The 22,410-nt window shown below is 42.3% G+C and overlaps 1 pseudogene; it reads left to right on the top strand.

Moving 5' to 3' along the window:
- Nucleotides 1-3,206: 3,206 nt before the first annotated feature.
- LOC134367786 (carbonic anhydrase 5B, mitochondrial-like) lies at nt 3,207-11,259 on the top strand (annotated as a pseudogene).
- The last annotated feature ends 11,151 nt before the right edge of the window (nt 11,260-22,410 follow it).

The raw sequence follows: 22,410 nt of genomic DNA, 5'->3' as shown, positions 1-22,410 counted from the left end.
GGTGGATTAGGAGCCCCTCGGAATTGCATTAATGGCCTCAGTGTTATCTTCAGCCACCTGGGACTGACAAATAGCCCTGGAACTGACCAGCAGGAAGTGTGGGCTTCATTCTGCTCTGCTGATAACTGCACATGTATCCTCTGGTTAATGGACCCGACATCAAAGTGTCTTTTGCAGCCCTGATGCTCCAACAAGGCACTTTGTGATTCTGTGAACGTCCTCCACAAAGTCAGATGGAGGGTCCCTGTGTATCCTGCCACTGTGCTCAGGCATAGCTAGTTCTACTAAAATGAGCTTCAGTTACATGAGGAAATAGCACATTCCTCATGGAAAGGGCAGTACAAAGCAAGGCGCAGGATAAAGAGCAAATGAGGGTACAGAGGAATGCTGTCCAACAGGTACAGAATGTAAGCCACATAGGCAAATCTAGATTTCCTACTAATCGCGTTAGAAAAGGGACAAAGAAACAGGTGAAATTAATTTTAGTAATATATTGACCTATATGCAGTATCACTTTAATATGGAATTAATGGAAGAGTTATTGAGAGAGTTTGCATTCTTTCCTTTGTACCAAGTCTTCAAACCCTGGTTGGTGTTCTACATTTACGGCACCTCTTATTTGGCCCGACCAAGGGGAACAGCACGGGAGGACCAGAGTTTGGGAAGAATGAACAGAAATGAGATTGGATAAGTGGGTGGCTTCCTAGCAGGAAAGCTGGGCACTGAGACACAGAGGTCACAACCTGATGGACAGTCTTTAGCACAAGCACATGATGAAGGTGGTAGTTGAGGAAAACTGCTGAGATGCAGAACAGGAGTGGAGGGGCATGGTGCAGGATGAAAGGCTCCAAGATGCTTTGCATGAGGTCTGGGGTGGAGGGGCCCGAACTAGGTGGTCATGGGCAAGGCAAGGAAGAGATGAGCCTGAAAGATTCTTAACGAAGGAATCATGTGGTAATCAGCAGGGTAAGAGGATTTAGAGCAAAGAGGAGACTACAACCTTGTCAGCGATGCCCTTCATCTTCCTTGTTCCATGCACAGGTAGTGGTGTGCAGAGCAGTGGGGAGGCAGATCATTAAGCACATGTGCGTATAATTGTAACCGTACCGAGTAATAATGTCGTGGAAGACGAATCGGAGTCCCGTGATTACAAAACAGTGATGCGAGGGCTCATGTTATAAGAGGATACTCAGAGAGGTGAGGAGGTGACGGGTAAGCCCATAACAGGAGCAAGCACCGAGTGAAATGAGGGGAAATTTAAGCAAAGGGGGAGGATCAGGAACCAGGGGGCTAAGGTAGGAATGAGTTGTCCACCTTTGAAGAGCTGAGGCTGTAGAAATAGGTGGTGCAAACATAAAATAAATCCAACCAAGGGCTGGTCAAATAAATCAGAACTAAAACCGAACGCACCCTCACTCTGAAATCTAAAGGTCGTTTGTCGCTTATCAGTCATGGCTTACTGATGCCTTACCAATGGCAGAGTGCTCACTTAAACCATGGTTGATAAAATCTCTCTGTGTTTTTCATTTTCTAAATAGAAGAAAAACCTGAAAATGAAGCCTTTGGTAGAACACTTAATCATCTTTCTGTTTTGAAGGACGGTTTGACAACTACCAAGAAATCATTTTAATCTGTATAAGGAAGAGAAAGGGAGGGGAGAACAGAAATATGAGTTTATCTTTAGCAAAATAAGCTCTGGGCAAAAAGGTGCCTCCACTAAGGGGAGAGAGACCAACCACCCCTACTTGGGGGATGCGTTGGGTTAATAAAGGAGTAGGTGGGTAGGGGGGACGAAAACCTTCTGGAAGCTGAACATGTAGCATTAAGGTCATGCAAGAGCAACTGAGGGAATAGGCCCGGTTTTCTTGGGCTGGTGTTTGCACGGGTGTGAGAGATGCTACTTTCCATTTCCTGCATGAAGTGTGGACACTTAAGGGGACCTGATCATTAGTTCACTTCTTGCCTAGTTCACTTCTTGCCTAGCCCTCATTAATTGGCTTTAAAAAGTGTGAATTCTCAAATATCAGCCAGTCGGAGTATCTCTGAGGGGAAGATGTGGTCTCTCTGTGCCAGGAATCTTTGAACCAACATCAGATCCATTCAAGGGCTTTCCAGAAGGCATCTGCATCCTGGTAAGATATTTTCCCAGTCCAAATGCATTTCCTATTTTAAGTTTGTGAAACAAAAATTTCTTCTCTTACGGACAAATTCTTTTATACTAAGAAAAATAAAAACAAACATTGGGTTTGGATCTCTCCAGAGCTAAGACAGGAATGTGTTATAGGAAGACATAGGAAAATAAAAAAAGAATACTCTCAATTTCCCTCGATCAGGATTTCTGAACTTTGGCACTGTTGACATTTGGGCCAGATAATTCTCTGCAGTAGGGGCCATACCTGTGTGTGCATTGTAGGACGTTAAGCAGCATCACTGGCCTCTACACACTAGATGGCACTAGCACCCTCCTCTGTCACTGTCCTCTCAGAGCCCAAATACTTGAAAGCGATGAGAGGCCCAGAGGGACTACACCAAGCTAACTCCTGCAAGAGAGGAGAAAGTCCGTGTAGCCCCGAGCTCAGGCTTGTCTCATCTTTTATTGTGGTACCAAGACCTTGGCCAAGTAACAAGCTGAGTATACTTTCAAAAGAAGTACAGAAAGGAGTGTGTGAACAGGACAGAAACGATCTCAGTCTTCCCTACTACTGAATCAGAACATCTTCGCTGTTCAGCATGTGCTGTTTTCAGCACGTAATGTTCCCATTCTGTGCACTCAAGGCTTTTGCCCTCTGTGAATGCTTTTGCCCACTGTGTATTCCCTGTACTAAACAGGCCCCCGTGTTCCTGTATCTCCTCTAGTTGTGACAAGCAAAAGTCTCTGTAGAGGTTGCCAAATGTCCCCTGGGGGAAAAATCAGTTCCTCTGTTGAGAACCACTGGTCCAGACACTCCCAGGGGAGCTTGACGTCCATACCCCTAGGATGCTTTTGCGCTCCACCCCCCAAAAAACAAGTCTACGATTTTGAAATTCCATCTTTGGGCAGCTACTGAAGCAAGAGGAACGTCTCCTGTTTTAGAGTAAACTAGAGGCAGCTTTCTGGGTTTTATGGAAATAGGAGGATGCCCTGCCATAGGTGGGGATTTGACTGAGTAGCAGCTGCCTTGTCACTTTCTCAAATCCTTAGATTCACTCTTAGCAGAGGGGGCGAGATGCAGGGAGTTGTTGGTAATGATTTCTCTCGGTCATGTTTCTTCTAGTTTTCCTCCTTGTCTTGATTCTACTCATCCGTGGTGCAGATCTGAAGGGCAGAGAAGTGGACCACCCCTAACTGATACACGTGGCTTCCATTCCTCATGCATGGATGTCACAACAGGTCTATCTGTGTTATCAGGAACTCTGCTGATATTTTTCAGGGACCTGCTACAAAGACCTGGTGCTTGACTCTGGAAGAAATTCAGCATCAGCGATGTCGTTAGTGCCTGTGTAAATGAATTGTCTGTGTACACCTTAATAGTTCATATTTGTGTGACTGCGAACTCCCGGGACCTTCACAGTGCTGATATTCTACCCAGCTGTGGCAGGGTGGCTGCCTAGTCCTCAAAGTTTGCTCACATGAGAGGTGAATTCAGCACGCACACTAGGTGGGGTGCGCCTTTCGCGGGATGCAGGCTCCACGGGCCTTTACGTCCACTACCCAAGCAGCTAAACACTGATGGTACGTGATAGAAATTTGCTGCCCAATAATTCTTCCTCCATTTCTTTTGCTGAAAAGTCTCTTATTGAAATTACATTAATTTGTGTTTGCATTTAAAGCTAGTTTGGGCGGGGGAGGGGGGATTGGGGACCAGGAAACTATCAACAAAGACAAGAAACTAATTCGTGAATACCCTGTTTCCCAATGGACTAATCTCAGGAGTGATCACACTTGCTTTAGGTGAAGTTAGTAGACAGACTGTGACGCGTTGGTTTTCCAAGCTGACAGAATGCTCCGTAAGGTGCTGTCTGACCTGCCTTTATCCTCTGCATTAGTCAGTTGATGAAGGCCCTAAGTGGCTATTTCCTAAGACTTTTAGTTTCAATTAGCCTCCACAGGGTCCCCACCTGTGAAATTGTCTCGTGTGTGATGCTAGACAGTGGACGGTCTTGCTAATAGCTCCAACCTGCTTTCTCCTAGTGCATCCACTCAGGGAGAGCCTGGACCTGGTTCCCAAGGGTGATCGACAGTCACCTGTCAACATCCAGTGGAGGGACAGTGTTTATGATCCTGCCCTAAAACCCCTCACCATCTCTTATGACCTGATCACCTGCCTCCACGTCTGGAATAACGGGTGTTCTTTCCTCGTGGAATTTGAAGATTCTACAGGTGAATCAGGTGAGGGTAAGATCCGGTGGTCTTGCCTGGAGTTAAAGGAACAGTGTCCTGTCAACACAGGACACGTCCAGCTCCCTCCATGGTAGTACTGATGTCTTTGTTAGCAGTGGCATGGAACTCATTGGAATTTTTTTTCTAATTGTGGAAAAATGCACATAACATGAAACTTACCGTTTTAACCATTTTTAAGAATACAGTTAAGTATTAAGTACATTCACCTTATTGTGCAACCATCACCACCGTCTGTCTCCAGAAATCTTTTCGTCTTGAAAACCTGAAACTCTACCCATTCACCAGCTCCCCTTTTCCCAGCTAACAGCCCTGACAACCACCAATCTACTTTCTGTCTCTGTGGATCTCACTACTCTAGGTACCTCATTTGAGTGGAATCATACGGTATTTGTGTATTAGTCCATTTTTGTGTGACTATAACAGAATATCTGAGACTGGGTAATTTATAAAGAACAGAGGTTTATTTGGCTTCCAGTTCTGGGACAGCTGCATCTGGTGTGGGCCTCAGGCTGCTTCTACTCTTAGAGGAAAGTGGCAGGCAGCCGGCGGGTACACATTGCCACTCCAAAAGGGAGGAATAGGCCAAAAGAAAGGAGAAACAGGACCCAAACAAGTCCAAAACCCAGCAGGGCAGACATTTAATCTTACAGCTCCAAAATAATCTTCTTTGACTCCAAGTCATGCATCCTGGGCACAGTGGGTGGTCTGGGTAACCCACCCAGACTTGGGCAGCCCCAACCCAACAGCTCTGCCAGGCTCAACGCTGGTGCCTATGGCTTTTTGAGGGCAGCGTTGCACGTTGCCCTGGCCCTACAGTTCTGGGGTCCTGGCGGCAGACCCACTCCCTTGGCTGTACGAGACATTTCCCTGGTGGGGACTCCCTGTGGGGCCTCCATCCCCACTTTCCTGCTCAGCATTACTCTAGTAGATGGCCTTTGCCATGTCTCCGCCCCTGTGGCAGGTCTCTGCCTGGGCCCCAGGCTTCTCCATATATCCTCTGAAATCTGGGTGGAGGCTGCCACGATTTGTTTTTCTGTGGCTGGCTTATTACACTTAGCATAATGTCTTCCAGGTTCATCCATGTTGTAGCATGTGACAGAATTTCCTCCCTTTTTAAGGTTGAGTGATAATCCATTGTGTGGATATAAGACTTTTCTTTTATCCATTCCTCACCTTTTCACTATTGTGAGTAGTACTGTTATGAACATGGGTGTATAAATGTCTCTTCGAGACATTGTTTTTAGTTCTTTTGGGTACATGCCCAGAAGTGGAATTGCTGTATCATCATTACACTAACTTCTGAGAATATGAAAAAATTCCCTTCTATTTTTTCTGCATGTTTCCTTCTACTACTATAGGTAATATTTTCTATTAATAAATACATGTATCTCTGCATAGATTTTATAATTGCTATAGACATAAAATGAAATGAACACTTTGCCAGAAATCTATTTTCTGTGTGGGTGCTGAATATGTGCTAATTTTCCTCTGCTTGCTGACTTTTCAAATAACTTCTATGTTAAATACTGATACTATTTAATCTGATTTTAAATTATAAGATTGCAACATCGAGCAAAAGGATAATTACGCAAGAAAAACATTTTATATTTTTGGTCACCTGATAACATGTATGTATTTTGTTACTCATTTATTCATTCAACATTTACTGAGTGCCAAACATGCACCAGGCACTGCAAAGTGTCAGGAATACGAACCCAATTCCTGACTCCCTAGAGTTTAAAATCTAGTGAGAGAAGCACCCTTGAAGTTAGAATTATAAAGCAAGTGTGACTTTAAAAGGTTTCTAAATGTGCTCTGGGACCACAGAGTAAGGCATGTGATGTAGACTGCTCAGAGGAGTTTATGGTGATTTCACTGAGGAGGGGACATCTACATTGGGTATTGAAGGATGAATAGGAGTTTGCCAAGAGAACTAGAAGGGCATCTTAGACTGAGGGAAAATCGTGTTCAAAGGCAGATATGATAGTATGTTCTGGAAATGGCCAAAAAACAAAGTGATATGGCCAGAGTGAAGAATGTCTGATGTAGGAGAGGCAGGGACAATGGTGGTCATTGAAGCCGACAAGAGCAGGTGGAGGGCAGGCTCATCAGACACTCTTATTGTTAAACAGGACAGCGGCATGGCATGATTTCATTGAATTAATTAGTCAATTAGTTTACTGTTTTTACATTAACCCAGGCAACAGAGCAGGGCCGCAAGGTCAGATAAATCTAAGTGAGAGATGGTAGGAGCCAAAACAGAGGCTGTGGCAATAGAAATAAGAGAAAGAGCAAGTTTAGAAAGCATATGTGAAATATAAACAACAGAACTTGAAGGTGCAGTCCTCTGAAATAGAACTGAAGGCAAAGTTGACCATGACCTTGAAGATGCCTCACTTGGGAGCCTCGGGGAATGCTGGTTCCAGAAAGAAAGCTCATGAGTGATGGATGATGAGTGACTTGGAGGGAAAAGTAGGGAGATCATAAGGAAATGGAATATCTGCTCACAACTTTTTTTCTGTAATTTAGTTGTAAATGTTGCATCAAAAATAAAAAGCAGCACATTTTAAGTGGTCATCCCTGAAAGAAGAAATGTATCTTCAATGATTGTCACATTGGAAAACTTTTAAGGAATCTGTTTCTCTCAAGATAAGCATCTTCTCTGCTTTAGATGCAAATAAATTTGCATCCTTGCTATGTAAATTTTTCTTTCCCTGAATAAATCTCTCTATTCCAAAATAGTATTAATTGCTGCTCTTGCCTAAATTTCTTCCTGTTCTTTATTACTATTTCATTTTGCAGCAGATTGTCATATGCTTTTCTCAGTGGCTTTAATTTGGGTGAGGAAACATGTTTAAATATCATCTGTGGAATGAGGCTCAGTTTATTTTGGAGCGATTTTGTATGGTCATGTGTTAAAACCTCTTTAATGGTATTTCAGCTGCACTTGGTGTGTTGAAATGCAGTCAAATTTGAAAGCTTCGAGGATGCAGCACTGGAAGAAGATGTTCGGCTGTGACAGGAGTATTTTTAAAGGTAACGAAAATCTCGCCAACTTTAAATGATGTTTTGTATGCTAGCATGAAAAGATACATTACAATATTGTTATTCATTTTAAGAATACTGGGATCAATACATTGGTTAGATAATCAATGCTTGAAATACAGGATTGTTAAGAATATATTTTATATCTTTTAAATGATTTAAAATTGCACTATCCAATATGGCAGCCACAAGCCATGTGGGGCTACTGAACACTTGAAAGGTGGCTAGTGCCATTGAGGAAATGAAGTTTTAATTTTGTTTAATTTTAATTCATATACGTTTCATTTCAGAACTGATATTTAATTTAGGTATTGTAAAACAAGAAGGTTCGGAACCACTTGAGTATGTGTATGTACGTTTTGAGGTGTAAATGTTTAAAAATCTAAATACAGATCAACTATTTCTGATGAAAACTTAGCATCCAAATTGATGTGTGCTGTAAGTGTAAAATACGCAACAGATTCTCAAAACTTAGTATGGAAAAAAATGTAAACTTAGCTCAATAATTTTTTCACATTGATTACACATTGAAGTGATAACATTTTAAATATATTTGGTAAAATAAAATACATAATAAGATGAATTTTACCTGTTTCTTACTTTTTAAATGTGGCTACTAAAAAGTTTAAATTACCTCTGTGGCTTGCATTCTATTTCTATTCTTAAGTACTGGTATAGAAGGATAAAAGCATATAACTAAGTAAATAATGGTTAAAATGTGCAATTAGTTAAAAATATATTTTAAACAGAATAAAAAGATAAAGGCAAACAACTATAGGAAATGATTATAACAGGAATTAATATTTGCGAGTGCTCTGTGACTCTGTATTTGCTAAGTGCTTAGTTTATCTTCCCAAGAGCTCTCAGTGCCAGTACTATTGTCTCCATTTTTCATATGAAGAAAGTGGAGCTTAACAAGGTTAAGTGCTTTCCTGCCGGGTCACACAGCTAGCTAATGGATAACGGGTGGTACATTCCTATACCACACTCACGGGTCCTCTGAGTTCCTGAAGGTTTAGCAGCTGCAGGTCTCCCACAAGTATCTTGCTTTAGTCCACTCTGGAGGCTGAGTGTTTAAAGGAGGCCCAGGATTTGTTTTAATCAGGTGTGGTAAGATGTTCAGACATGGGAATGACTGTCGTGAAGGAAGAGGTTTGTTATAAACACAGACCACTTGAAGCAGGAGGCACAGCACATGTATAGCTACACAACTACGCCAACTGTCGGGATAGGGCCATTGCTATGCTAATTGTATGGCCAGGGCAATTCATAACTCAAGCCAAAATGTTGCATTATTTTAGTTATACTAAGTTTCCATTGGTATTGTCAGGGCTAGGGCTCAGGCCTTTCAAACCCATTGTACAGACTGGGTCACCAGACCCCTCACACACAGGCCAATGCTAGGTAATTGGAAGAACTCCCGGGAGCCATTGGCAGACATCAGTCCTCAGCTTCATCATCAGCAGCAGCTTATAGGTCTGGCAGCAGCGGCCTCTCGGAGGGTCCCAGGGACACTTGCAGCAACAGCCTCTAGCAGCAGTAGCAGCATCCCCGAGACAGAGAAGGGGGCAGCTGTGGAGCACAGCTGCTTGTCCTTTATACTTAAGTCCGTAACCCAGGACACCTGGGTGCCCACGCGCATCTACATCAGACAATAGCCAAGGAACACCTGGGCGCATGTGCATATTTACATCAAATGCTCCACAAGATTCTGAACATCTGAGGGGCCCTGACCATTTTCCTTCACTTTCCCTACAGCACACCATGCAGGGCTACTTGATGATGCACCAGGGTTGGTGACAAGGCAGAGGGAGCCAGGGGAAAGTGTGGGCAGGAGACTTCACTGTGGGTTTCTTGGGAAGGAACAGCAAGGCAGGGTAAGCAGCTGAGGATCTGGCTACTTTGAATATATTCAGTGTGCTCTGGGGTGGAGGGTCAGTCCCTAGTTGTCTCATACCTGACCCTGGGTAGTAAGAGCAGGAGAGTCGTGGCCCCATGAGTAAGAGCCCCATAAAGGAGAAGGTTGGGGTTGTGGGCTGTGGATTGCTTGGCTGGCATATGAAAGGTGCTCCCCCAATTGTTTGTGCACTATAGGAATTAGCCAGCCTTGGGGGGAACAATCCCTCCAGTGTCAGCAAGGCCCCAGATGTCCAAGCATCAGTTACAGAAGCTAGAAAACGTGGTTATTATACAGAGGCTCCTGGAGCATGCCCTTGAGGCCTCGGGCTTGCGCTGAAAGCTGGGCCTTCCTGTGCTCTGGTTTGCTCTAGAACTTCAGCCTCCAGAGGCCCTGTGGGCCGCGGCCTGGTGAGTCCCAGCGGCAAGCGAATAGAACCAAGGCCACTTTCCCTGCAGACCGCAGGCACATCTGCAAACAGCCTGCTCATCTGCTCTGTATCTCATTTAATTCAGCAGTGTTCGTCACATTCTAAATTGCCAGTTTAAGTGAGTTTCAGACTGTCATTTGTTTTTAGGTAATCACCAGGTGGTTGATTTTAATTTTCATTCCATTCACTTCTGTAGTCGATGTCAATTGTTTTTAAACCTTGCATTTTCTCATTTGTTTTTCTTTAGCTGCACAAACATCATAAAGAGCTACAGAAGTTGGTGGATACTTTGCCATCAGTTAAGCATAAGGTAATATTTTTTCCTAAATCACTTGAAGTATATCTTGTGTTTCAATCTCAGAGTGGAGACATTACCAAGGCACTTTGAATCGGGAAGTGTAATTAAGTGAAGTATATTCAGGTTCTCTTTGAACGTTCCCTTAGAAGGAGACTTGCCATTTATGATGCTGTGTTGGGAAAGCCCCTGGCCCTGGGTTACTTTGCAGGGGACAGAAGTGATTGCGTTAGTGGGCACTGAGCTTTCTGGCTTTACTGCCATGCCTCTGAGGACTTGAGGACTCAGGAACATACTGCTGCCTCCTGTTCTGTTCCTGATCAGTTCTTGTGAAAACACTCAGTGCAGCCTTCTTTTCTCTAGTTACCCTCCCAAGTCGGGGAGCAGAGAAAAGTTTTACAGAAACTTGACTTTTCCAGCTGGAAAGAGAAATGATCCCTCTCCTTCAGGTTGGAAACCTTTGTCCAACCCCCAAGATTAATTCTTCCATATTCAGAATCCCAAAGGGGCCTCTCCCTGGAAGTCCATATATTCCCCCATCCGTCTGTCCGCCTACCTTTTCCCCTCTCCTTTCCTCCTCCTCTTTCTCTTTCTCCCTCTATCCCTAGTCCAGGACCCTGGCGTCTCCTAATCTGCACTGTATTTTAGAAAGGAGAAATGCTCAGTTAGTCCCTCTTGAGAAAAAGAAGCCTTGTTTCTGCACCAGCCACTGTCTAATACCTCCCAACGATACTCAGAGGACAGCACCTGCTGTAAACCCACTAGAATTGAGGGAGAACACGGTTTTGGCTGTTTTTCCACTGGGGAGTATCAGAAATGCAGAGCCGATTGCAGAAACAAAGCCTGGGCATGATTCTGTTCTAAGCAGTGACTCTTCAGGGAGCTGCCCAGAGGTACCTGGAGCTCCCTGGACCACTGCTGGTCCCTGAACACCCCAGAGAATCATCATTTCATCATGCGATTCCTGAGTGTTTCACCACTAAATAGTGACTCGGTGACCCCCATCTCTTGGCCAGGACAGCTTTGTGGAATTTGTGTCATTCAACCCTTCCTGCCTGATGCCCACTTGCCGGGATTACTGGACCAGCTCAGGGTCTCTGACTACCCTGCCCCTCTCTGTGTCTGTCACCTGGATCATTAAGAAGCAGCCAGTCAAGGATGATCATGATCAGGAACGTTCTTCCTGCAATTTCCACCTAAGGAAATCCTAATCTGCCCATTTAAAACAAGGCTGGGTCAAACTTTGGCATCAGTTATAATGTCTTGTAATGTTTGTACATTTTTATTAAAATGTGCTAACATCTTGTCTCAGTTTGCAGATGAATTTGGGGATGTGTTGGGAAAATATAGGAAAATAGGTTCCCTCAGCTGTTCCGAATCTTGCCGAGCACTTGATGTAAATCTGCACGTGCACCCAGGTGTTCCTTGGTTATTGTCTTATGTAATTGCGCATGTGCACCCAGGTGTCCTGGGTTATGGACTTAAGTATAAAGGATGAGTGGCTCTAATCCACAGCGCCGTCTCCCCCACCCCACCCCCCTACCCCCGGGATGTCCCCAGTGGGCCACGGGGAGGCCAATACTGCTGCTGGAGGCTGCTGCTGCCGTTGCTGAGGACTGAGATCGTGTCACCTGCCAATGGCTCCTGGGATCTTTCCCAATTACCTAGCGTGGACCTGCGTGTGAGGGGTCTGGTGACCCAGTCTGTGGAATGGATGTGAAAGGTCTGAGCCCTAGCCCTGACAATATGTGTGGAAACTTAGTATAACTAAAATAACGAAACATGTTGGCTTTAGTTATGAATTGCTTTAACAATACAATTGGCGTGGCTATTAGCTATTGCCTCAACCCGACAACTGGTGTAGCTGTGTAGCTTTACAGGATGCTTCAAATTAACTAGAGAGAAGAGCTAAATCATAGAAGGACATGAGCTTTTTACCTCTATACTGGACAATGACATGATTTATTATACATGTATTGGTAGATTATAAAAAGGAACACCTTTTTTTTCCACTGACATTTATTATAATCTGTTGGTAGCACACAAACCAATATTAATTAAACCAGAACTATGCGTACATAGAAGTGGGCAATCCCATGTGCCATTCTATGGGAACTGTGTGTCCTTAATCATCATTTCTTAGTGTTTTGATCTGCTTATGCCGCTCAATTTCTTTCTGCAGACGCTCAGTCTCCTCTTTGTGATGAGTGATCTCCACTTCATGGTGCTTTCTCAAGGCTGCCAGTCGTTCTTTAGTCAGCACTCAGGACGAGCCTTCCTCTTCGGCCTGCTCTCCCTTTCCGAAGGCTCCACCAGCTTTCCGATGCAGGTGCAAGCTGGAGCCTCGGCGTGCATGGTCCTCACACCCACACACGGAGGCCAGTGCGCAGCTGCCACGTCTGTTAGTGCTGCACCTCTCCTCAGACCCTCTTCAATGCAGAGATGATGTCTGGAAATGGATGTGCTCAAAACCCTTTAAAGTCCTGAAGGGAGTTTTGCTATAGAATCTCAGGATACAGATAGAATCCAACAATCTCTATCCAGAAATTTTAATGAGGTCAGTTGTTTTGAATTTGGGATTTATTTTTCACTTAGAGACTAAGATTATGTGTTGATTACTACATCAACACAAAAATCCTGTTTAATACATAAATTAACCTATAGTAATAACTGCTTTTACTTGTTTGTATTGGATTTTTATTGATGAAAAATTTTTCACAAGAACAAAAGCTTCCAAACTCTTTTTTTATGAAGCCGGAATAACAGTGATACCAAAACCCATCAAAGATTGGAACTCCTCCCTAGTCCCCCAAAGTAACAATAGGCCAATATCTCTGAGAAATATTTAGCAGAAAACAAAAGCTAATAAAATATGAGAAACAGAATCCAGCAGTACATTAGAAGAAATATATACTTTGTCCAGGTAGGATGTATTCCAGAAGTGCAAGGCTGGTTCAGTACTAGGAATGATATGCTCATGATGACTACATTTCATCCCATCAGCAAATCCAAAGAGAAAAATCATAATCATTTCCATAGGTTCCTAAAATACATTTGAAAAAACTCACCATCCCTTTATAAAAAAAAATTTAATAAAACGGAAACCAAGTGAGGATTCCCTAACTTGGTGAAGTAGATGAATCTCAGTTCAAAAATGAATAGTATGTTTGAATTGGAAAAGATATCTACTAACTGCACTGTTATTAGCATAGTTAATATTAAATTAAATTGAATTAAATTCAGGTCGGAGCTAATAAAGGTAGACCAAAAAGATAAAGAACAGTAGAGGAACAAAAACTGCTACAGAAATAGATAATTCGGCAATTAATGGAGTACCGTATTAACTTATAGAAATCAGTTTCATGACACATATAACTCACAATTAATTAGAAGACATAATGAAAGAAGGAAGTTTACTTATAACACAAGCTAAAAAACTACCTTGTGATAAACTCAACATGAAGTGTTAAGAAGACTGTAGTTTCCCTGTGGGACACAAAAGACTCCAATTAGTAAAATTTGTACCATGTTATTGAGTAGAAAGATCATAGAGACACCTTTGATGTCAATTCCTGTTCAGTTGTGATCTCCTTAAATTTAATGTGGTCTTAATAAAAATACCAACAGAATTTTTAAAGTAGAAACTTCTAGGGTTTAGGTGGAAAACAAGCAAGAATAGCGAGAAAACATTCTTAAAGAGAAAATGAGGGATGATTAGACCCACAATAAAGCCAAAATAATTAAATAGTATGGTATTGGCACATCAATAAAATTATCAATCAGGGGAAAGAAATAGTCAGACATATGCTGAATACATGAGAATTTAGTTTGTGAAAAAGATAGCAAGGCAGTTCAGTGTGGGAAAAGGTAAATTCAGTAAATGGTACTAGGGGACACCTGAGCAGGCATTTGGGAGAAAAAGTTGGATCATCAGTCCTTACAAAAATATATTCCAGATGGAACAAAACTTTAAAAAATAATGCCATAAAAGGCTTCCTGTCAAGATGGCAGAATAGACAGTCCCCAGTGTCACTCTCTCCCACAAATCAAATTTACAACTATAAAAAAGCAACAACAGCCAAGCTGGGCCTGCTGGAGCTCAGGGGAAGAGGAGGAGAGACCTACGGAGTGCGTGAAGGGAAGAGAAGTCACGATGAGAGAAAGAAAAAATCTCACCGACCATTTTATGCCACGGATGCTTTAAGGCTGGACCTGCTGTGTGCATGGAGCAGGAGCCAGCAAAAGCCACAGCTGTGCCCTTTGGATGAAGTTACTTGGAGGCGGCAGGGGAGAAGAGGGCCGTGGTGGCTCACAGGCCAGCAAGACCACTAATAGGGTTCCTGTGGACCTACACAGGATAGAGGAGTCACAACAACTGAAGAAAAGGAGCCACTCAAAGGCCAGTGAGTCATTGCAAGGGATGGCGCACAACCTGTCCCATGGGAAGTGTTTCCAGTATGGGCAGTGGGAGAGACAGGCCCACCAGAGGAACCGTGGGGCACAGCAAGGACAGCTGATCTGCCCCCCAGTCAGTGTAGGACCACTCAGAGGAGACTGGTCAGGAATATAGAACTGCATGGGGTGCAGTTTGATGAAAAGATTCAGGCCCAGATCAGAGTTTGTACACAACCCAGGTGCACCATGTCTCTGGAGAGTCAGAAGTACCTGTAAAGTCAACCATTAAAACATGAGTTGCACAAAAAGCCTTCCCTAGGGAATCAGCAGCAAAGCAGCAATTTAGCTCAACCACACAGCTCAAGTACTGGTCCCCACAGGAAGTTTCCCCATTTTAGAAGTAAGCAAAGGACAAAAAGTTAGTTTCAGCCCAGGCATACCACCAGTGTCTCAGGGCCCACCCAGGGACTGAGGTATGGAACTGGGCACTGGACTCCCCCTCCCACAACCAGGCACACCACCAGCACCAAGGAGCATGCCAGAAACATCACCTCCATGTGGGTGGCCCACCGCAGCCACCACAATAACCACTGCTTCCACGGAAAAGGCTATATGCTACAACCACCATGCATATGATCCGCCAGCCACTGGAGTGCATTGACATGAGGAAATTCACCAGCAGAGACCAAAGAAAAGAAGAGGATGTCTCTCTCCACAAAGCCCATTCCAGAGCAACAGAAGAAGCATCTGCTTTATGATAGTATTGGGGGACCTGAACACATCTCTCAGCATTGGACAGAACATCTAGGCAACAAATCAACAGAGTAACCATTACTCTTTCAGAAGGAAAGAAGAAATCTAGAGTAATTAGAGGGGAGAGGAAGAAAGGGATGGGAGAGATTGGACAAGGGACATAAAGAATAAGTACGATTCGTAACAATATATATGCTAGTAATATTGATTGTTGAACCCCAAAGATAAGTATAACCAATTATGGTTCAATAAAATTTTTTTAAAAAAGTTCATGTAAGTGGAATAAAAACAATCATTGGCTTTGAAAAGTGTACAAATTTGGTTGGTAGGAGATAAAGATAATACATTAAATAGTGAATTATTGAGGCTTAAAATTATACTAATAGTGTTCCAAAATTAGAGGTAATAAATGTAAGTGGATCTAATTAAGGATGAATTGCTTCAATAGTTCACTTATTTAGTATTTGAATTCATTCAACTAACAATTAGTTATCCCCTCTATACTGATTACTATGCTATCTACTTTATATAGCTTATGTAAAATTCAAGACAACCTCATTTTATAGAACATAAATCTGGGGCCCAGAAATATCAAAAATTTTGTCTAAAATTGTATTTAGATACTTATTTGATTGATCAAAGTTTATGATCACCTTATATGTTTGATTTTATACAGTTGCCTTTTCAATGTTCTACATGAAAAATTGGGTTTCTGCCAACTGAATTGGATGTACCTGGGTTATGAGCCACATAATTTAAACAGCTGTTCTTTTTTAACAATATATTATCTATAATAATTTTAAACAGCAAAAAAAAAAAAAAGGAAATGAAAAGAAAAGAAAAATAAATAAATAAATAGAAAATAATGCCTTAAAAGTACTTGGGTAAGGATAGGAAGATTCTTTTGTATCTCCACATGGAGGAAGCTTCTCTAACTATAAATCAAACCCCAGAAGCCACCAAGAAAACAACTACCAAACTAGACTACATAGAATTTTTTTTTAAATCCTGCATGATGAGAATCACTGTAAACCAAAGACAGATGATTAAAAAAACATTTGCAATTGTGTCCACTCACTCAGCCATTATTTAGAGAGTGCCAGCTATTCTTCTAGATGTTTGGGACACGATAGTGAACCAAACAGAGAAAGAGCTAATTGCCTTAATATGTAAAAAGTTTCTAGAAGTCAATTTTTAAATGATCAACAGCAAATGGTATAAACAGACTCTTACAATTAAGGAAACAAGAAGCTCATAAACATGAAAAAAGTTTCAACCTAATTCATAAAAAGGGATGAAACAAGATGAAACTACTACACAGAAATACACCTGTCAAATTAGCAGAGACCCCACGATAGTGAACCAAACAGAGAAAGAGCTAATTGCCTTAATATGTAAAAAGTTTCTAGAAGTCAATTTTTAAATGATCAACAGCAAATGGTATAAACAGACTCTTACAATTAAGGAAACAAGAAGCTCATAAACATGAAAAAAGTTTCAACCTAATTCATAAAAAGAGATGAAACAAGATGAAACTACTACACAGAAATACACCTGTCAAATTAGCAGAGACCCCAAAATTTGATCACCCCAGTGTGGGTACAAGTGTGAAGAAGGGGCAGCTTCACGCATTGCTTGTGAGTGGTAGTGGCACATGAATAAAGATATAAATCAATGAAACAATAGGCTAAAAAGTATTTTGATTCACTAGCAATTACAGTATTGAAGGAAGGTAAAATGCTAAATTGGTACCATTATAGTAGCTATCAAAGCGCAAATGCACATAACCTTTGCTGAGGAATTTATCCTGCACATAAATTGCACACCTAAACTATGATACATGTGCATGGTTATTCTTTGCACCATTGTTTGTAGACATCCTAAATACCAGTCACCTGTATGGTATTCCTTTCCCAAAATTTGTATCCTCAGTCTAAATCATGAGAAAACACAAAATAAAGCTGATGGAGGAAGGACTTCTACTTCTTCAAAAGCATCAAGGTCACAGCAAACGAGGCAGAACAACTCAGAGTGGAGGAGTCTGAGGAGGAGTGGATCTTGGAACAGATAAAGCACACTAGCAAAAAACTAGGGAGATCTGAATAAAGCCTGGGGTTTACATAACAGTACTGACCCAGTGTTAATTTCTTAGTTTAATGAGTACATCGTGATTATGTACAATAACATTAGGGGAGATGGGTAAAGGGTCTCGACCTCCGCACTGTTGGCATGTGGGGCTGGATCATTCTTTGTTGTAGGGGTCTGTCCAGGGCACTGCGGGATGTTCAGTTCAGCAAGACTGGCCTCTACCTACTGGATGCCTGTAGTACCACCCTCCCAAGATAGTGACAACCATAAATGTCTCCAGACATTCTCTAATGTCCATTGCAAACTCACCTGGTTGAACAGAACTAATAGACACTAGTGATACTCTGATATCAACTAACTAATGAAATCCTTTACCTCCTGATGCATGAGGAGAAGAAACAAACGTCTTCCGTGTCTATGAGAATGGCTTTTTTTTTTTTTCGTGACCGGCACTCAGCCAGTGAGTGCACCAGTCAGTCCCATATAGGATCCGAACCCGCGGCGGGAGCGTCGCTGCGCTGCCAGCGCAGCACTCTACCAAGTGCGCCACGGGCTCGGCCCTATGAGAATGGCTTTTAATCGACACGTTGATTTACCATAGAAGGCGTATCTAGCAGTGATTCACTTAATGACTGCCTGTAGTTCACCAGGAGAAGGTTGCGGTTTGTCAGAGGGTCTTTAGCCACAAACCTGAGATATGACACCCTGGGTTATATTACAAAAAAGACATGGGAAATTCTGTAGACATCAGAAAGAAAAATACATTGTAAGAGTCCATACCCAGTGGGTTTAGACTGTCCACTCTGATGCCATTGCTATGTTGAGAGATATCTTAGCAAAGTCATTTCTATCATTGTGAAAACTCTCTTCAGAAGAAAACTATAGCATAGGAATATCGCTGTGTTTTCAAAATCGTATACGTGGGGATAATTCCTTAAATAAGGGATCAGCCAAAAAAAGAACTCATGAGTGAATGGACAGTGTTAGGGGTCTCATTCCCTGCACCCCTTGGGTCACCCACCCCGCATCCCAAAACGCTTGGCCCCCTCTGACCTCAGAAACGTTTTGGTGCTTCCTCATTAAGCTCTACTAAGTGTTGTCATCACTGGGCCATCTGTCTGAGATTTGAGCCAAGTCTGTTGCCCGATCCTGAATTCGTTGCCGGCTTCTACTTTGTCTCCCCCGCACTGCAGCTTTCCCACGGGCTCGACAGCTTCCTTCTGCACGTGCTTTTGAGGGAAATGACTTCAGGAATAGATTGTGTCACACCAACGTGAACAGACTTTCTAACTTAAGCACTACAGTCAATTACCCAGCAGCCTTTGGACACTGGTTTTGAAGTTAGATCTTTTCAACTATTAGAGGAAAAGGCCTCATTTTACTCCAAGAGACCAGTAGAAATGAAAGGACAGAAATGGCATTAGGATTCAGAGAGAAGACAGGGACGTATGATGGGTGAAAATTACAGGAGCGTCCACATCAACTCAGCGCTATCAAGGCTAAAACGCAAATCCTAGGCGGCTTTCGCCATTTCCTTAAGAGCTAAATTGCAGAAAGTGACATTACCATCCGTCCTAGAAGAAGGAAACGTGCGTCGCCGTTACTTATGGCAGTGAATCAGTTACTCGATTTTATGTGTTATGGTCGTTCTCACAGTGATGAGAGCGAGCACCCTTCTGTCAATAGCTATCTGCAGTTTTCCAGACCAGGCCAAAATTCTCACATTTTCTCCCTTTAACTGTCAGCTACAAAAGCAGAGGCAGCTACTAGGCCCTCGTGCCCGAGCCAAGGGCCTGGGGCCAGCAGTGGGAAGGACAGGGGCTTGAGCTTCCCTTGTCCTCCGGATGGCACGGGGTCCCCGGGCAGCCGAGCGGTCCCCTCGTGCATATTCGCTGAATACCTATTGTCTTCTAGGCAACGCGACACAGGAGAGAATAAGACTGTCCAGGATCCATCTTTGCCTCTGGTGGGGTGGGGGCAGAATAAGACAATAAAAGTAAGCAAATGGTGCAGTGACTTCAGATTGAGAAAGTTCTATTGATAAGCTAAAATAAGGCGATGTTAGAGAGGAGAAGGGGTTGCTGTCTCAGATTGTGGGCAGAGAGGTAGTTTTGAGGGACTGATTTTGGAGACAAAATGTGAAACATGATGAGGGTGATATGTGAAAATATAGTGGCACGGAATTCAAGCCAGTGGAAGCAGCAAGAACAGAGGCCTTAGACAGGAAAGAGATATGCAGGAAAGCCAGTGAGCAAGATGAGCAGTAAGCTGAGGAGAAAGGGGTTGGAGATGAGTGTGAGGAGGTGAGACCTGCTAGAATGCTAGACTGTGGATTTGTAGAAAGTGTGAAAGCTCTCCCTGCTGCAGGGAAAGACCTGCAGGACATCAGAAGGGGAGTTGTGTTTTGAATCAACTCCTTGAGTTTCATTATTAACTTATTTGGTAGCTACTGTCCCCAGCAGACACCAGAGGTCCACACATGAGTCTCCTGGGCGTGGAGGGTTGGTGCATGGGCAGGGCAGCCTCACTGTCAAGGGTCAAATTGCTGCAGGGCTTCAATGACACAACCACAATGTAAAACTTTAAGAGTTTTTAGTACTTATGGAACCTGGGGTGTACAAGGCATGCCTGGAGGAGGCCACATATACAGGGAGGTCAGGGAGGGAGTGCAGGTGGGCTGAGTGGGAACCCTTGGGCCAACACTTTTATAGCCAAACAGGTTTTCTGCAGGGAGTTTTAATTATTGGGTTTAAAGCAAGCAGGTGTCTGATTGGTCCCTCTAAAGGAAGCAGTGGGAAAGCAGGTAGCCCAGCCTGCTAGGTAGAGGACATGCCCCTAAGTCTTTATCTCTAGCCTCCGGCTGAAGCCATCCAGGCAGGGCATAGAACTGGAAACTGTGTCAAGGGTGACTGAACTTTTCTTCTGGTATAAAAAGTTAAACTTATATTCAAAAATGGATGTCAAAGCAACATAAAACTATAAGCACTCACTGCAAATTACTAAAACAAATTCACTTTTTAATTATTTTCCTGGAGAAAGACCTGAAAATAAATGACACTGTTTTATTACAAATGTGCAGAGATCCTGGTTAACTTGGACAACAAAAGTTCAAATAAGCTGGTTTTACTATATCAGACATAAAATAAGAACTGTAAAATTTGAGTGTTTTAAACTGTTTTCTACATTTATAAATCTTTGTAAATGATAAGAACTGAACATTATTACTAGCAGTATTTTTGACTACGTGTATTTTTGATTCTCCTCGCCCCCCCAAGAGAGATGTTTGGCAGTGTCTGGAGATACTTTTGGTTGTAAAAACTGGGGGATTGGGTGCTAATGGCATCTCGTGTACAAAGAAGAACTACCCTACTCCACCTACTCTCAATAATCAACCAAGCAGCCAATGTAGGCATTTTCAAGGCCTAAGACCTTTATCAAAATTCAACTTATAGGTTCGTGATTCATGGGAAATATAACGCCTAAGAATCATCTAAGACGTAGGAATACAGTTATTGTAGTTAAGAAGTTATGCAGTACATATTCAGTACTAAAAACCATGATACTCTATGCATCACCTATAAATCTGATAAGCCTCTTAAATTATACTTTTAAGTAACTATAAACCAAAATTTGATATTTTTTGAATGATTTTAGTGTATAATTTAAATATATATTCCTACACCACCATAGCAGCACTCCTGCCCAAGAAAATGATAGCAGATCACCTGGCAGTAACAAAACATAGAACATTATTTTTCGGGAAGAATGAACCTGATCTTCACACACGAAGCAATGCATCCAAAATCAATACTAGCCAGGATGTTTAGGATTTTTACTTATTTATCATCAAAACATTTTTTTGTGTGTCTGACTCAGTCCAATTCTCTCACAAAATATCAAATATATTATATTCAAGGCACTCTTTTAAATAATGGAATTAAATGTTAAGTTGAAATCAAGTGCTACCTATAAAATGAAAATTTATATTTTATGGCATAATATGTTTTGTGTTATTCTGAAGTAATGAAGATTATTTCTATCTGTAAGTAAAACTTGAGCAGTTTTTCACACCAAATTAGGCTCCTTGCTGTTATTTCTACGAAATGGTTATAGGACAATTAGTAAGAAGACAGCTAATTTTATTCCCAGTGATCCAGGTGGGAAAAGGAAGCAGCCTGGTCTATCCAGACAAAGAAGAAGCGAAGATCTATGAATTACGTAATTTAAAACAAAATTCAAAATGAGTGTAGAAGTAACTATTTGAACAGTAGGAAGAGGAGAGGATGGCACTGAAAGTGAGATTCTAAAATTTACATGAGGCCAAGACAACATTTTTCTCCTTTTCAGTCCCCTCCTAAGTTTCTGAGGTGTGAGCAGAAGATTATGGAGCTTCCACAGAAGCCAAGCACACAACTGAGAATGTGCTAGTGCTGACACAAACGCCTGTAGATCCGAGAAAGTACTTAAGACTGAGTCTCACTTCTGATACTATGGGAAGATGAGGGCCAGTACTGCTGCAGTGCACACACAACAGGATGACGCTTTCAGCTGAGAATAAAACGTTTTAAGTGTTCACACGAGCTAATACTCTATATATACAGGAACCATACATCACTCTTTGCCCAGAAAACTTCTGGGTTATACTTGTTGTCCAAGTTTGTGGAAGATTGCATCAATGTACCCAATTCTTCACCCTTCCCTCTCCCCGTGTCCTTTGCTACGTAACTTTGGATGTTCCTGCACTATAGGGGCAGCATACTTTTTTATCCCTTGATTCTGGTCTTGGCCATGAATTTTGTTTGGACAAGATATGACTCAAACAGAAGCTTGAAAGAGATGGAACTTTTTAATACTAGAATTAAGGTTCTCTCAGTACTTGAGAGTGGATGGAAAAGCCGCAACCTCCATCTGAATTCTCAAAGTTAGGGAAGAAATATTTGACAGAACATGGAGGAAAACATCCAGCTGATTCAGTTCACTAGCTTTTCATGTAACTAAAAGCTGAAAACAGGAGAATATTCCTTCCCTGGTCGCTATCATTAAGAAGTAAACTATCCAAAAGGGTGGAATTGGGGCAGCAGAGAAAATGCCAAGTGTACCTTGTAAATTGAAAATATCTCCTGATA

The sequence above is a fragment of the Cynocephalus volans genome, chromosome X (assembly GCF_027409185.1).
Source record: "Cynocephalus volans isolate mCynVol1 chromosome X, mCynVol1.pri, whole genome shotgun sequence".
Taxonomy (NCBI): Eukaryota; Metazoa; Chordata; class Mammalia; order Dermoptera; family Cynocephalidae; genus Cynocephalus; species Cynocephalus volans.
This window is presented reverse-complemented; position numbering and strand designations above follow the sequence as displayed.